We start from the raw sequence: 18,088 nt of genomic DNA, 5'->3' as shown, positions 1-18,088 counted from the left end.
GCTATGTCGAGGGCGATCTTGTGAAGTATCCTCCAGTCCATTGCTCTGGCGGGCCTCTCCTGAATAAACTTCTCCAAGTTACCTCCTGGAAAGTAATTATATACAAGGAATGTTTCCATTTCACTGGCATGATAACCGACAAGGGTAACAAGATTTGCGTGGCGCAACCTCCCAAGGATTTTTATTTCAGCGTCAAACTGTTGAAAACCTTGCACCCGTCCAATTGCAAGCCGTTTTATAGCCACCAAGACTCCGGGTCCGGGAGAGATCTCTGCTTTATAAGTCGACCCAAAACCTCCATTAAGGATTAATTTAAGGATTTTTTTTTCATATAAGGATTATTTTTTATGTTTATGCTCGATTAAAAGTATTAATCGAGTTCACATTCAAATAAAGAATTTAACGATAAATAATTAAATTTTATTGAAATTGAAGATACTATTTTTTATCCATATTATTTTTATCCATATTATTGTTATTAATATTATTATTATTATTATTATTATTATTATCATTATTATTATTATTATTATTATTATTATTATTATTAATTTATATTAAATATATTAAATACATAATAATATTTACAGGCCCAATTACAACTGGACCGGTCCAGTTACAAACCAACCAGAACCGGTCCAAAACTAACTAGAAACCCTAAATGTTTAGGTTTCCAGTTAGGGTTTCCTAACCCTAATCATCCTCAGCCGCCTCATCACAACCGTTGGATCTGGCACGATCCAACGGTCCACATGGTTCCAGAGAGAAACCCTAGGGTTTGATACCCTAGGGCCACGCGGCCGCCGCTGCTGCTGCTTCCAGAAGACTCCGCCGCTGCCACGTCCAAACCGAGGACTCCAGAAGACAGAATACCAGCCTTCCACGCCAAGGCTACGGGTGAGTCACCACTGGTAGTCCGGTGACTCACCGAAGCCCCCTCTTCGGACCGGTCCGAGACGAACACCGGTGGTGGCTATAAAAGCCACCACCCACCTGAAAAAAAGAAGACGGAGAGACAAAAAGAAGAGACAGAAACAGAAAACGAAAAAAATACAGAAAAAGAAAAAACAAACTAGTACCAAAGATCCCAGCAGCAAAGAACCAGAAGAAAAAAGAGAGAAAAAGGAAGAAGAGACTTACCGAGGAAAGCTACACCACCACCGGAGTAACCACGCGCCTCCACGCTCCACAGCAAACCTTCGAAAACCGAAGGTATTTTTCAAGATTTGCTCCGATTAGGAGTTGTTTAACGAAAAAAAACATCGGAACCGTCATTAGGACGGTCCGATCTACGTTTAGATAAAAGAAAAATTTTTCCGGCCACCGAAGACGGTGGCCGGCGGCGGTGGTTGACGGCGGATGAACGACGGCTAACGGCTGCCGGCCGACTGAACTTCTCTCAGTTTAGAGAGAAGACAGAGAGTTCTTCTCTCTGTTTGAGAGAAAGAAAAAAAAAAGAAAGAAAAAATGAAATGGCTGGCCCTTCGGGCCAGCCGATTTGGACTCTTATAGTCCTTCCCGAACGACGTCGTTTCGGGAAGGACTATACGCGTAATTATGAAATAGTTAAACCCCGTCCGCAGTCCTCCGGATTTGTAAAATTTACATTCTAGTCACTAAATTAAATTTATAATATTCTTAATTTAGTCTTCGAATTTTAATTTTATTTATTTTAGTCCTTTTTATTAAAATAATATATTTAGGATAAATGACAGATTTAATCCCTTAATTTTAATAAATAAATTTTTTTATCCCTAGTTCATATTTTTAATTAATTTTATTATAAAATTTGAATTTTAGATAATTTTATTTTGGTCACTAAATTATTAAATTAGAAAATAAAATATTTAATCCCTATAATTTCAATTAATTAAGAATTAGATTTAAGTTTTATTTTTATTATAATTTAGTTATTTATTTTATATGTCTTCATTTATTTTATATGTTTTCATTTATTTTATTGTTTTTAAATATATTATTTTAGTAATATTTGTATTTTTATATTGTTAAATATTTTTATGATCATAAATATATAATAAATAGTATTTTTTAAAAAATATTTATTTTTAATATCAAAAGAAAGGACAGTCTCAATACAACTGGATGTCCTATTCTGATATTTTAAAATTAAAAAGTAAACAATATTATTGAAATTAATATTTATCAATATCAAAGAAAAGAGCTGTCTTAAGGCACCTAGAAGTTCTTTTCAGATATTTTTAAATAAAAAAATATTTTTATAAAATTTTGAAATAATAGGGTTATAAATTAAATATATTTTTGAATTTTTAAATTTTAATAATAGAGACAATTTATAATTGCAAAGTACCAATTTTGGGCGTTGTAGGGGTGCTAATCCTTCCCTAAACGTAACCGACCACGAATCCCTTTTTATTATTAAAAAGAACGAATTTTTGGTTATAAACGCCGATCAGTTTAATTTTTTTTAATTGATGTTTTCTTAAAACTCTTTTAAAAGATATTTTTAGGTATTCGACCTACCTGACCCAAAAGGCCGATGGCGACTCTTAAATTATTTTCAAAATTATTTATTAAACATTAATTTCCCCGCCAAAATTTAATATTTCGTGCCCGGACGAAAACCGGTTACGACAGCTTGGCGACTCTGCTGGGGACGTGGTCAAACTTTTAAAAAATCAATTATAAATTGTCTCTATTAATTAAAAATTAAAATTCATATATTTAATTTTTAATTCTTTCTTTTCAAATTTTTTATGTATTTATTATTATAATATCTATACGTTTTATTTTATTTACAAGTACTTTATTTCATTAATTTTTCAAATGTTTGAACATTTCTCCTCACACACAACACTTGCATTGCATAACATAAAGCTCTATAATTGAGTTGTCCCTTTTAAGTGGAAGTGAAAGCGACGTCTTCGTGAGAATTTATTCTCCGTGTCAGACCTAGCAAGTAACTTCCGGGGTTCATATGCTCTATGTCTTCGTGAGAATTTATTCTCCGTGTCAGGCATAGAGAAATGTATCCCCTCGAATTGAACTCGATCCAATTTAGTCTGTAATGGACTAGGATTGAGGGTTAGCAACTCAAGGGGGCACTAACAATAACAATTCGGGTACCTTTATTCTTAGATCTGAAACCTTGCATATAAAAAACCTTAGAAAACTCTTCCGATCAGAAGTCATGCCGAAATTTTGTCTAAAATAGGTGTACACACAGGAGAAATGAATTTTGTCTTTCCTGTTAATTGTTTAAATTACATGTTTATTTAAATTATTTAAATTCAGAAAAGCATGTTTAAATAAAGAATATTTATGTTATTATTAAATTTCTTTATTATGTAAACTAATTTATTTTCTTTTTGTGTGTTTTTTATTTTTCTGTTTGCATTGCATCATGAAGGATAAAAGACATTGATCCTTGTGTTAATTGTCTCATTGGAAAGCCTTCATCTATGGATAAAAAGTGTTCAAGTCAAGTAATTCTAAACTCAGAAGTAAGACAGTGGGCTGAGGATTTACAAAGACAAGAAGGAGACAGTCTGCAGGATGATTATGTGTCTAACTTGGCCAGTTATGCTTCAGTTTCACTAAAAAGAAATGATATGCAAGATTTGCGGAGCATTTGGGAAAGTTGGGATTCAAACAAAAAATTGCAGTTTTATCAGACTTACGGAGACATCCCATATTTGCTATATGTTGAAGTTGATGATGAATTACTCAGAGCCCTAGTTCAATTCTGGAATCCAGGGTACAATTGCTTCACTTTCAATAAAGAGGATTTGGTCCCTACTATTGAAGAATATACAACTTTGTTACATCTTGAAGGTGCTTTGGAGAATCGAATATATTCAAAGTCAATTAAAACTCAACCCTTTCGAGTTAAATTAGCAAAGATTGCTGGGGTACGAGAAGAATGGGTAGCATCCCGTACAAAACAAAAAGGCGAAAGCGAAGGCATTGCTTGGACCAACATCAAAGAACTTATTCAGAGTCATCCAGATATTAAAGTACGATTCGATCTATTTGCTCTGGGTATATATGGTATGGTCATCTTCCCAAAAGTATTGGGATATGTTGAAGCTGCAGTGGTAGACTTGTTTGAACAGTTACCGAAGAAGATTAATCCTGTTTCTGCCATCCTAGCAGAGACCTTTAGATCGTTAAATGCTTGCAGAAGGTTAGGAGGTGGACGATTCTCAGGGTGTACTCAGTTGTTATATGTTTGGATCCGTAGTCATTTCTGGAGAACAGAAAAGGTTTAGTACCGACGCTTTAATACTGATTATTCACCATTAAAAGAATTTCTAGAGCAGGAATGGCCGAAAGAAATTAAGAAAGATATGTGGATTAATGCCTTTCGAAATCTGCAAAGCAATGACGTTGTTTGGCGCGCCCCATGGCAAATCCAAAGGGAATTCTTTTACAGATGTGGTGATTACAACTGGATAATGCTGCTCGGATTATGGGGAGGAATTGGATATGCTCCACTTCTGGTTATAAGACAGTATGAAGGTCGTCAATTTGTACCTGTCACTGCTGGACTACAGTCATCTGAGTTCGCATTCCGCAGCAAAAATTATAAAAGAAATATCATGGAAGCCGTTACAGCTTGGAAAACAACTTTTTGTATTCGAGCTAAAGCAGCAAAAGAAATGCTAACTCCTGATTACGAAGATTGGAGATCTGTCAGAAAAAACGAAAATGTTCCTTTACCAGATCAAAATGAGGATATTTCTATGGAAGATCGCATTAAGGTGGTTCCATCAGAGATTGAAATCTTGAGAGCTGAGTTTGAAGCAGAAAGAGATGGCTGGTCGAAAGAATTAGAGCAAATGAGACAAGATAAAGCTATGTTGGGGGTAGACATTGACTTTCATTCATTACAATGTGCAATGTTGAAAAAAGATAAAGAAAAAAGTGAGGATGAGTACAGATCCTTACAGAAAAATTACCGAGAGTTATATAAATCCCGAAAAGCATCAGGACCCAGCCAATCGACGGTACAGATGACCAGAGAATTGAACATTGAGAAAAGACGAGTTGAAGATCTGAAAGGAAAGAATAGCCGTCTACTCAAAAGCTTGGAAAAAGGAAAGCAAAAAATGGAAGATTTCGAGGTTGACAGAAGAGAGCGAATTATAAAACACAAGGCTGAACACCGTGAGATCATGAATGAAATGCAAAGAGAAAGGGATCGAGCCAAAGATTTAGAAGAGATGAAGAATGACATCTTTGTTAAATTTGAAGGCGAAAAATAGCATGTTCAAGGGATTTGAATCTGAAATGAACCAGTTGATTGCTGAGCTTGAAGTCAGAGGCCAAAAGATGGAAGAATCTAATGTTGAAAAAGAAAAATGGGAGCTAGAAAGAAAAAATTTCAACACCAGACTTGAGGTAGAGCAGGAAGTGGCTAGCAATTGGATGCAAAGATGCAGAAACAAAGATGTTCAAATCCAGAAGCTTAATCAAAGAACACAAGAAGCACGAACAAAACTTGAAGAAGATCTGGATCAGTCTAGAAACAAAAACTCAGAGTTTAATGCTTACATTTTGCAACTTGAAGAATCATTGTTTCAAGAAAAGGTTCGTCTAGGACCTAATGATCTCAAGGAAAGTAATGAGGAAAATGCTGCATTGCGAAGACGCATTAGAAATCTTGAAAAAGTGCTGCACAATTGTCAAGTCAGAATCACTGAATTGGAGCAAACTCTTGAAGGAACGAATGAGCAATGGCAAAAGTCAACTGAGTTCTATGTCGAAAGAAGTGAAGAAAGAAGCAATATGGTGTTCGAGGCCATGGTACAAATAAGCGAGGTTGCCAGATATGTTGGGGAACTAGCTGTTGAAGCCGAAATAATTGAGCATCAAGTTGATCCAGTTTCTAAGTGTGGAAAGAAGGTGTCATGGTTAATGAAGGAAATTATAGAGCTTAATAGGAAAGCAATGCCTTATCTGTAGTTATGAAATATTATAAAGAAACTTTTGTATGCCAATGAAAGTTGTTCTATGACAGTTAACTTTTTGGGATCAATGTTTTTTACATACATGCATTTTGCATACATTCATCATTCATTTCATAATTTTCGCTATGTATTATTTTATTTGTTAAGTTAAAATTCATTAATTAAAATTTGAAAAAATAATATTAAAAGATTTTTCAATCGCAGTTACTCTGGCCAAAAGAGAAATACTACATCACTACGGTACTAGACAAGCTACTAAGAGAATTATGGATGATAAAATACAGCGTATTGAGGAACAGCATCATAAAGAACAAGAAGAAATGAGAATGAAGTTGGAAAAAATTGAAGCCAGCATTGCAAATTCACAAGACAGTATGATGAAGAAGATAGAGGACATGTTTAAAAGGCAGGCTATCAGTGGAAAAATGCATGAAAATCCTGTATCTTTCGACCAAGAACCCATATATCCTCTAGGTTTTTCACCAGAACCAATTTATCACTCTGGTACTACCCCTATACAAATCAATGCTCGTACATCTGCATTACAAGAAGCTAAACCACATGAGGATCAACAAGTAGATCCTGCATCTTCAAGCAAAAATCCGCTTATATCCGATGTGAAAATAGGGGATCTTAATACTGAGCATTTGATCCCAGATTTGAATGAGCTGAATGAGAAACAAAAAGTAAATGAAGAACTGACCAGACAGATCAAGAACTTAGAAGAACGAATGAAATCAGTAGAAATAACTGAATCATTCTATGGGTTTGATGCTAGTGAGTTAAGTTTGGTTCCAGACCTAATCCTCCCCATCAAGTTCAAAGCTCCCGAATTTGATAAATATAACGGTACTACATGCCCTTCATCCCACATCACTATGTTTTGTCGAAGAATGGCAGGGTATGTGAAAGACGAGAAATTGTTAATTCACTGCTTCCAGGATAGTTTGACAGGACCGGCTTTAAAATGGTATACTCAATTGACCAAAGCCAACATTAGATCTTGGAAAGATTTGGCTAAAGCATTTTTAGAGCAGTACCGCCATGTGACAGACATGGTCCCTGACAGATGGACTCTCCAAAACTTGGAGAAAAAGAATAATGAAACATTCAGACAGTATGCCCAGAGATGGCGTGACACTGCGGCCCAAGTTCAACCACCTTTGTCAGAAAAAGAGGCCACAGTGATGTTTGTCCATACATTGAAGGCTCCTTATTTAAACCATCTAATGGGGAATGCAACCAGAAATTTTGCAGATTTGGTCATTTCTGGAGAATTAATTGAAAATGTCTTGAAAAGTGGCAAGATTGAATCAAATGATGGGTCTAGTTCCAAAAGACCTACGTACCGGAAAAAGGAGAATGAAGTCAACAATGCCAATTCTTACAGCAAAGATTCATCGAAAAGTGTTACAATAACCCAGCCCAGGGTTAAGAAAGAGGAAACAAACACTAATCGAGCAGAGTCCAGAGGATCTCGAAAAGAGAATGAAAGGTTGTCTTTTACACCTTTACCAGTACCGTATTCAGAGATCTATGATTCGCTGTTAAAAGCAGACGTTATACGGCCTTATCCCTTGGTTCCCATGCAACCACCATTCCCTCCTTGGTATGATACAAAGGCACACTGTGTTTACCATGAAGGAATTACAGGACATTCTATTGAAAACTGTTTAGCATTCAAAAGGGTGGTTCAAAATTTGATCAACACTGGGAAGTTGGAATTTAATACACCATCTGCATCAAGTCATCCATTGCCAAATCATGGAGATAAAAACGTAAATGCAATTCAGGAAGAAAACAGAAAGAAAACAAAGACTGACATTTCTGAAATTAAATCTCCGTTTGTTTGGATATTCCAACAACTCTCTTTAGCCGGTATAATTCCACAACAATTCAGGCCAAAGCAGAATGAAGGCAAGAATTATTGTGAATATCATCAGGAGAAAGGGCATAAAATTCAACTATGTCCTGAGTTTAGAGATTCGGTGCAAAAATTGATGAACAACAGAGAAATAGAATTCTTTGAAGAAGAACCCGGGAAAAAAGAAGATGATGTTTGCTCATCAGAGGATTCTAAACCAAGTCAAAGAATAAATGATCCTGTGATCATTAATGTGAAATCATCTACGGCGATTCTTGCACCAATAAAGCCAAAAGTAGTTATCACCACTCCTCTACCATTTCCATACAAAGATACCCACAGGGTACCTTGGAATTATACTACCAATGTTTCAATGGTAGGAGGACCTGTTTCTCTAAATAAAACAGAAGAGAAAACACAAAGTCTGAGTACAACATCGGCATCTGAAGTAGTGAGCGAGGTCGGTTTCTTTACAAGAAGTGGGAGATGTTACTCTCCCGAAACATCCAATGCTTCAGAACAAGTGAAAGCAAAAGGAAAAGCCATGGCAATACCTCAGAAGGTATTTGAAGATGAATCCCTTCCAGCATTCAATGAACCTGTGACAGAAAAACAAGCTCAAGAATTTTTGAAATTCTTGAAACATAGTGAGTATAGTGTGGTTGAACAACTACACAAACAACAGGCGAGAATTTCTATTCTTGATCTTTTGATGAATTCAGAAGCACATAGGAATGCTTTGATGAAAATCCTCAATCAGACATTTATCCCCGAAGATATATCCCTCAATAAACTTGACAGAATTGTGGACATATAGCCGCTGACAATTATATAACATTCACAGACGATAAAATACCGGAAGGCGGAATGGGGTCAGTAAAAGCTTTGAATATCACGACACATTGTCATGGTCATGTGTTACCAGGAGTATTGATTGATAATGGGTCTGCTCTCAATTTGATGCCTCTAATCACACTTCAAAGAATGCCTTTGGATCAATCACACATGAAGAGTTATCAGAATGTGGTACGAGCATTTGATGGTACTAAAAAAGAAGTGCTTGGGAAAATGGAAATACCTTTGTTAATCGGCCCAGTCGTGTACAATATTGACTTTGTGGTAATGGACATCCACCCCACATATAATTGTCTATTAGGAAGGCCATGGATTCATTCAGCAGGAGCCGTTCCTTCTTCGTTACATCAGAAATTGAAATTTGTTGTTAATGGACAACTAATATGCGTCAGTGCTGAAGAAGAAATCATTGCGTCTGTAACAAGCGATGCTCCATATATCGACACCAATGATGAGGCTCTTGAATGCTCTTTTCGAGCTCTTGAATTTGTAAATACAACCTTTGTTGCAGAAGGAAGGAAAATTCCATATCCCAGATTGTCTGATTGCACCAAGATGACAGTACAACAAACTTTAGGCATCGGAGCTAAAACTGGGAGAGGTCTAGGAAAGAATCTTCAAGGGATTTCAGTTCCTGTCAGTATAAAGATGAAAAAAGATCGTTTTGGGCTGGGGTTTAAGCCCAATTTTCAGCAAAGGAACAAAGAGATGAAAAGAAGATGTGAAGACAGAAAGGCAAAATTGAAAGGAGGAGAAATCCTTTGGAAACACATGTCTTTCCCACAGTTGAGGACAACATTCAGATCAGGGGGAACAATTAATGTGGAACAGCAGCTGGTTGAAGCCTTTAAAGAAGAAAAGTTGACGAAAGATCAAGACATAGTTGAAGAAGCTATGAATGGATTATTTATCAACATGATCACGAATAACAACAAGACTGGCAAGTACTTGGATATGATTCGACCATGCCTTCCTGGAGAAACACTCACCAATTGGACCACTGAAGATCTTCCTATAGTTTTTAATATTAATGCAGAGTAATATTCAGAACTAATCTTTATGTTTAGCTCAAAAATATGAAAACTTTTTGTTATCTTGTAAAAGAAATTATGTTAAATATAAGGAACTTTCTTTAAAATTTTCAGATGGCAATCATTCTTTACATTTTATTACATTTTTACAATTCATAAATTTACTATATTCTTTCGGAAATGTTCCGACTTAAATTTGCAGGTGTCACCGTGTTAATAGCATGTTTATTCCTAGATTTAATCCAGTGATAAATTTAGAGCAGCCTATATGTCTGGAAGAAATCAATGGTTGTGAAGATGAACTGGAATGTGATATTCCTACTGAACTATTAAGATTGGTAGAAAAAGAAGACAAACGAATTCTACCCCACAAGGAAAGGGTTGAGACTGTGAATTTGGGAACAGATAAAGACAGAAAAGAGGTGAAAATTGGTACCACTCTGACAATCCAGATAAAACAAGAATTGATAAATCTCCTTCAAGAGTTCAAAGATATCTTTGCCTGGTCCTATCAAGATATGCCTGGTTTGAGCACAGATATAGTGATACATAAGCTTCCAATCAATCCAGAATATAAACCAGTCCAACAAAAGCTCAGAAGAATGAGGCCAGAAATGTTGTTGCAAATCAAAGAAGAAGTGATGAAACAAATCAATGCAGGTTTTCTACAGGCATCTAAATACCCAGAATGGGTAGCCAACATTGTTCCCGTACCAAAGAAAAATGGGAAAGTTCGAATGTGTGTGGATTACAGAGATCTTAACAAAGCTAGTCCGAAAGATAGTTTTCCATTACCCCACATAGACACATTGGTGGACAATACTGCAGGACACGCATGGTTTTCATTTATGGATGGCTTTTCAGGATATAATCAGATAAAAATGAATCCTGAAGACATGGAGAAAACAACATTTATAACCATGTGGGGCACATTCTGTTATAAAGTAATGCCATTTGGATTGAAAAATGCAGGGGCAACATATCAAAGAGCTATGGTAACTTTGTTTCATGACATGATGCACAAAGAGATTGAAGTATATGTAGATGACATGATTGCCAAATCCAGAACTGAAGAAGAACATATTCAAAATTTGAGGAAACTTTTCCAGAGATTGAGGAAGTATCAATTAAAGCTTAACCCTGCTAAATGCACTTTTGGGGTAACTTCTGGGAAACTTTTGGGATTTGTAGTCAGCAAAAAAGGAATCGAGATTGATCCAGATAAAGTAAAAGCAATTCAAGATCTTCCACCACCCAATACAAAAAAAGAAGTTCGAGGCTTTTTGGGGAGATTAAATATATATCTCGGTTCATTTCTCAATGACTGACAAATGTGATCCAGTGTTCAAATTACTTCGAAAGAACAATCCTGAAGTCTGGAATGAAGAATGTCAAGAAACTTTGGATATTATTAAGAAATATTTATCCAATGCCCCCATTTTAGTATCACCAATGCCTGATAGACCATTAATTCTCTACTTGACGGTCTTCGAAAATTCGATGGGATGTGTACTAGGATAGCATGATGAATCAAGAAGGAAAGAAAAAGCTATTTATTATCTGAGCAAGAAATTTACTGATTGTGAAGTTCGATATCCACCAATACAAAAATTATGTTGTGCTTTGGTGTGGACTACTCGAAGACTCAGACAATATATGTTATACCATACTACTTGGTTGATATCAAAACTTGATCCTTTGAAATTCTTAATGGAATCACCAGCTTTGACAGGCAGAATGGCTAGATGGCAGATGTTGTTATCTGAGTTTGATATTGTATATGTCAACCAAAAAGCGATAAAAGGAAGTGTCATAGCTGATTTTCTGGCCAGTCGTGTATCAAATGATTATCAGCCTTTGAACTTCAATTTTCCTGATGAAGATTTGTTCTGCATATCCATGAATGAAGAAGTCAGAACAAGTGATGAATTTGCAACTTGGAAGCTTTACTTTGATGGAGCATCTAATGCTTTGGGACGAGGAATTGGGGCAGTGTTGATTTCTCCAGAAAATGTTTATTATCCCTTTACAAGTAGACTGGAGTTCTTTTGCACCAATAACATGGCAGAATATGAAGCCTGTGCAATGGGATTGAAAGCAGCTATAGAAAGAAAAATCAAATGTCTCAAGATATATGGAGATTCATCGTTAGTGGTGTATCAATTGCGAGGAGAATGGGAAACAAAAGATCCCAAATTGTTGGAATATCGAAATTTTACCCTCGAATTAGTGAAAGAATTTGAGAAAGTTACATTCAATTATCTCCCTCGGGAAGAAAATCAAATGGCAGATGCTTTGGCTACATTAGCTGCTATGTTTCAGGCAACTAAGAAAGTTGATATGATGCCAATCAAAATGCAAGTATATGAAATTCCTGCACATTGTTATAGTGTGGAAGAAGAGGTAGATGGTAAACCATGGTATCATGATATCCTGCAATATATCAAAAATCAAAGTTATCCACCAAATGCATCAGAAATTGATAAAAGAACCTTGAGAAGAATGGCTGCTGGATATTTTCTTGATGGAGAGATTATGTATAGAAGAAGCAGTGATCAAATGCTGTTGAGATGTTTAAATACCAGTGAAGCTCGAAACGTCATTGAAGAAGTACACAGTGGAATATGTGGAACACATGCAAATGGTCTTTCCATGGCCAGAAAAATAATGAGATATGGATACTATTGGGCTACCATGTACACAGATTGCATTAATTATGCAAGGAAATGTCATAAATGCCAGATATATGCAGACAAGATTCATGTACCCCCATCTCCTTTACATGTAATGACAGCACCCTGGCCATTTTCTATGTGGGGAATAGATGTCATTGGGGCAATCACACCAAAAGCATCGAATGGACATTGTTTCATCCTTGTGGCAATTGATTATTTTACCAAATGGGTTGAAGCTGCTTCATATACCAATATTAAGAGGTCCACAGTCTGCAAGTTCATAAAGAAAGAAATAATTTGCCGGTATGGTTTACCAGAAAGGATCATTACAGATAATGCTCTGAACCTGAACAACAAAATGATGACCGAACTTTGTGCACAGTTCAAGATCAAACATGCAAATTCAGTGGCATATCGTCCAAAGATGAATGGGGCAGTTGAAGCAGCAAATAAGAACATCAAGAAAATCATTACAAAGACTACTGAAACTTACAAAGATTGGCACGAGAAGTTACCTTTTGCTCTATAGCATACCGAACTACTGTTCGAACATCTACTGGGGCAACGCCTTTTTCTTTAGTCTACGGGATGGAAGCAGTCTTACCAATTGAAGTTGAGATTCCATCGCTCCGAATATTGAGAGAAATAAAATTGGATGAATCTGAATGGATCCAAGCTAGAGTTGATCAATTGAACCTTATTGAGGAGAAAAGATTGAAAGCTATTTGCCATGGACAGATGTATCAGAAACGGATGATGAAGTCTCATGATAAGAAAGTACATCCAAGAGAATTCCAAGAGGGTGATCTAGTATTAAAAAAGATCTTGCCTATACATAAAGATTTCCGTGGGAAATGGATGCCTAATTGGGAAGGACCATACGTTGTGAAAAAGGCCTTTTCCGGAGGAGCGTTGATCTTGGCAGAAATGGATGGAAAAATTCTGAGAAATCCAATAAACTCGGATTCTGTCAAGAAATATTATGCTTGAAGAAAAGAAAGAAGAAAAGAAAAAGGAAAAGAAAGAAAAAAAGGGAAAAAAAAAGAAGAAGAAAAAAAATAATAGAAAAAGAAAAAAGAGGGTCAAGGTGAAAACCCGCAAAGGGCATCTTGTAACCAAAGGAAGGATTTGAGTTGAAAACCTGAAAAGGCGGCTCAAATGCAGGTTGATATTAGGCATCTGGCAATTGAACTCTCTTAAGATTTTGATAGTTTGGAAGAAGCTTCACATCTACAAGCATTTTGACAACGTTTGAGATTTTCCAGACAAAGGCTTACATCATTACTCTAAGTTGTGTCAACTTGATTAATTTAGAAATACTTATGCTTATAATTTGTGGAGACATTTGAATTTTTATGATTGCCAGAACTTTGAATACAATTCTATCTATTTCAAGTTCAACTTATTGGAGATTCAATTTATTTTTGGAAATTCAATTTATTCTTTTCTATTGAATTAACATAATTTTGAAATAAATTAAAGATTTCTGAATATCACTTTATGTTAATACTTTTAAATACATGGAATACAAAATAAGCAAATCATCACCATTTTGAACAATAAGGGTGTTATGCTAGATATAACCAACAACAAAGTCGAATTTGCCAAATCTACTCATCAATTGCTCCAACCGATCACCATTCAGTTCTTGCACATCTGTTTTCAAAGATATACTAAAACAGTAGAAGATGATCTTTGCAGTACTGATTCCAGCAAAAAGAAACAAGACATTGATATCACTAGGAGACATGTTTCTATACAGATCCTTGTATATGGTTTTTAAGGAAACCTAGAAGCATTTCCACCTTATCAGGTTCAAGTGGAGTAACTTTATTCCTTCCAACCCATACTAGATTCCATTTTCAGCACTCATCAAGAACATACTTCTGGACACTCGAAAGTGGCTCTTTGTCATAAGCTTCAAGAACATTACAAATCTTTTCTATCAATTTGGCGCTTTTTGGTACATAGTTATAAACAAGTTCAACTTTGTTCTTGGATCCCATGAAGGCTATCACTTCTTTGTCAATGGAAAAGCATCAACACATGGAGGAAGCAGAATAAGAGAAAATCTATTCTTAATTGGCAGAATTATGAATATAGCCCTTTTCAGTGTAATAGCATGGAAATACTTCGAATCTACAAATTCTGGCTCTACATCAAATAAATGTTGTGATATCTTAGTCCAATCATTGAATTTAGAAGATGAATTTGCCAATAGCATCTTCTGGAAGTGTTCTTTGAGTTATCTGATCTGGTTAGACAGAACCAAGCATCTTCTGGAAGTGTTCTTTGAGTTATCTGATCTGGTTAGACAGAACCAAGCATCTTCTGGAAGTGTTCTTTGAGTTATCTGATCTGGTTAGACAGAACTAATCATTGAATTTAGAATATGAATTTGCCAATAGCATCTTCTGGAAGTGTTCTTTGAGTTATCTGATCTGGTTGGACAGAACATAGCATCTTCTGGAAGTGTTCTTTGAGTTATCTGATTGGACAGAATCAAGCATTGAATTTAGAAGATGAATTTGCCAATAGCATCTTCTGGAAGTGTTATTTGAGTTATTTGATCCGAAGAAGTGCATCAGCAGCCTTAGTCATTTGAGCAGCACATATAAAATCTATCAATTTTGCAATTGATGAATCTGGACCACATTCCCCCAGGGCTATTTGAAGTTTCAGCCTCTGAGAATCCCATTTTTGTCAAATATAACAGTTTATTCTCTTCATCAGAATCAGAATTCAAGATTTCTTGGTATTAGAAGAACTATCGATATCTGTGAAATCATCTTGAAAGGCCATTTCATAATCAGATGAGCTGTTATCAGAATCAACATGTTGCTTGAATGCAAGCTTTTCAAGAGCCTACACAATTGAGTTTTATTCTCAAGAAATTTTTGTGACATTATATCTACCTCTACATTTGTCAAAGAGGATAGATTCTCTGATTTGAAGAAGAAAGATTTATTGGGTTTCTACAACTGAAGAAATATTCAATTCACTCAGCTGAAATCAAATAACTTAACATTCATGCATCATATTTTAGGTGTTTACAAAAATAGGTGCATTTTCATTCATTTTCATCTATGTTGAATTTTTAACAGGAATTTTAAAGATTTTAGCAAAGACTTGAATTCATCAAATTGATGGATCATCATTTCCAGAGGAAGAGTTCATAATGAGAAGAACTCGTCATCTGAAGAAGGAAGAAGAAGTTCATAATGAGAAGAACTTGTTCAACCTTTTGCTTGAATTCATCATTTGATGGATCAACTTTGCCAGGTAAAGTTCATAATGAGAAGAACTCGTCATCTGAAGAAGGAAGAAGAAGTTCATAATGAGAAGAATTTGTTCAACCTTTTACCTGAATCCATCATTTGGTGGATCATCTTTTCCAGAAAAAGTTCATAATGAGAAGAACTCATCTGAAGAAGGAAGAAGAAGTTCATAATGAGAAGAATTTGTTCAACCTTTTACCTGAATCCATCATTTGGTGGATCATCTTTTCCAGAGAGGTTCATAATGAGAAGAACTCATCTGAAGAAGGAAGAAGAGGTTCATAATGAGAAGAACTTGTTCAACTTTTTGTTTAAATTCATCATTTGATGGATCAACATTACCAGAGAAGGTTCATAATGAGAAGAACTCATCTGAAGAAGGAAGAAGAGGTTCATAATGAGAAGAACTTGTTCAACTTTTTGTTTAAATTCATCATTTGATGGATCAATATTGCCAGAGAAAGTTCATGAATGAAAAGAACTCATCTGAAGAAGGAAGAAGAAGTTCATAATGAGAAGAGCTTGTTCAACCTTTGTTTGATATTATCTGAAGAAGGAAGAGAAAGTTCATAATGAGAAGAACTCATCAAGAGCTTATTCAACCTTTTGAATGACTCTATCACAGAAAGGAGGTCATCATCATCCCCAGCAGAAAGTTCATAATAAGAAGAACTTATTTGGAGAGAGAGAAGAATTTACTCAATATCTCCATTATGATCAAAGTAAAGTCAAATGGATAAAAATTTTATTATCTTTTCATCTTTGCCCTATTCTTGTTAACACAAGAATGGGCAAAGAGGGGCAGCTGAAGATACTATTTTTTATCCATATTATTTTTATCCATATTATTGTTATTAATATTATTATTATTATTATTATTATTATTATCATTATTATTATTATTATTATTATTATTATTATTATTATTATTATTATTAATTATATTAAATATATTAAATACATAATAATATTTACAGGCCCAATTACAACTGGACCGGTCCAGTTACAAACCAACCAGAACCGGTCCAAAACTAACTAGAAACCCTAAATGTTTAGGTTTCCAGTTAGGGTTTCCTAACCCTAATCATCCTCAGCCGCCTCATCACAACCGTTGGATCTGGCACGATCCAACGGTCCACATGGTTCCAGAGAGAAACCCTAGGGTTTGATACCCTAGGGCCACGCGGCCGCCGCTGCTGCTGCTTCCAGAAGACTCCGCCGCTGCCACGTCCAAACCGAGGACTCCAGAAGACAGAATACCAGCCTTCCACGCCAAGGCTACGGGGTGAGTCACCACTGGTAGTCCGGTGACTCACCGAAGCCCCCTCTTCGGACCGGTCCGAGACGAACACCGGTGGTGGCTATAAAAGCCACCACCCACCTGAAAAAAAGAAGACGGAGAGACAAAAAGAAGAGACAGAAACAGAAAACGAAAAAATACAGAAAAAGAAAAAACAAACTAGTACCAAAGATCCCAGCAGCAAGAACCAGAAGAAAAAGAGAGAAAAGGAAGAAGAGACTTACCGAGGAAAGCTACACCACCACCGGAGTAACCACGCGCCTCCACGCTCCACAGCAAACCTTCGAAAACCGAAGGTATTTTTCAAGATTTGCTCCGATTAGGAGTTGTTTAACGAAAAAAAACATCGGAACCGTCATTAGGACGGTCCGATCTACGTTTAGATAAAAGAAAAATTTTTCCGGCCACCGAAGACGGTGGCCGGCGGCGGTGGTTGACGGCGGATGAACGACGGCTAACGGCTGCCGGCCGACTGAACTTCTCTCAGTTTAGAGAGAAGACAGAGAGTTCTTCTCTCTGTTGAGAGAAAAAAAAAAAAAAAAAGAAAAAATGAAATGGCTGGCCCTTCGGGCCAGCCGATTTGGACTCTTATAGTCCTTCCCGAACGACGTCGTTTCGGGAAGGACTATACGCGTAATTATGAAATAGTTAAACCCCGTCCGCAGTCCTCCGGATTTGTAAAATTTACATTCTAGTCACTAAATTAAATTTATAATATTCTTAATTTAGTCTTCGAATTTTAATTTTATTTATTTTAGTCCTTTTTATTAAAATAATATATTTAGGATAAATGACAGATTTAATCCCTTAATTTTAATAAATAAATTTTTTTATCCCTAGTTCATATTTTTAATTAATTTTATTATAAAATTTGAATTTTAGATAATTTTATTTTGGTCACTAAATTATTAAATTAGAAAATAAAATATTTAATCCCTATAATTTCAATTAATTAAGAATTAGATTTAAGTTTTATTTTTATTATAATTTAGTTATTTATTTTATATGTCTTCATTTATTTTATATGTTTTCATTTATTTTATTGTTTTTAAATATATTATTTTAGTAATATTTGTATTTTTATATTGTTAAATATTTTATGATCATAAATATATAATAAATAGTATTTTTTAA

The sequence above is a fragment of the Hibiscus syriacus genome, unplaced genomic scaffold, assembly GCF_006381635.1.
Source record: "Hibiscus syriacus cultivar Baekdansim isolate YM2019G1 unplaced genomic scaffold, ASM638163v2 tig00016563_pilon, whole genome shotgun sequence".
NCBI lineage: Eukaryota > Viridiplantae > Streptophyta > Magnoliopsida > Malvales > Malvaceae > Hibiscus > Hibiscus syriacus.
This window is presented reverse-complemented; position numbering follows the sequence as displayed.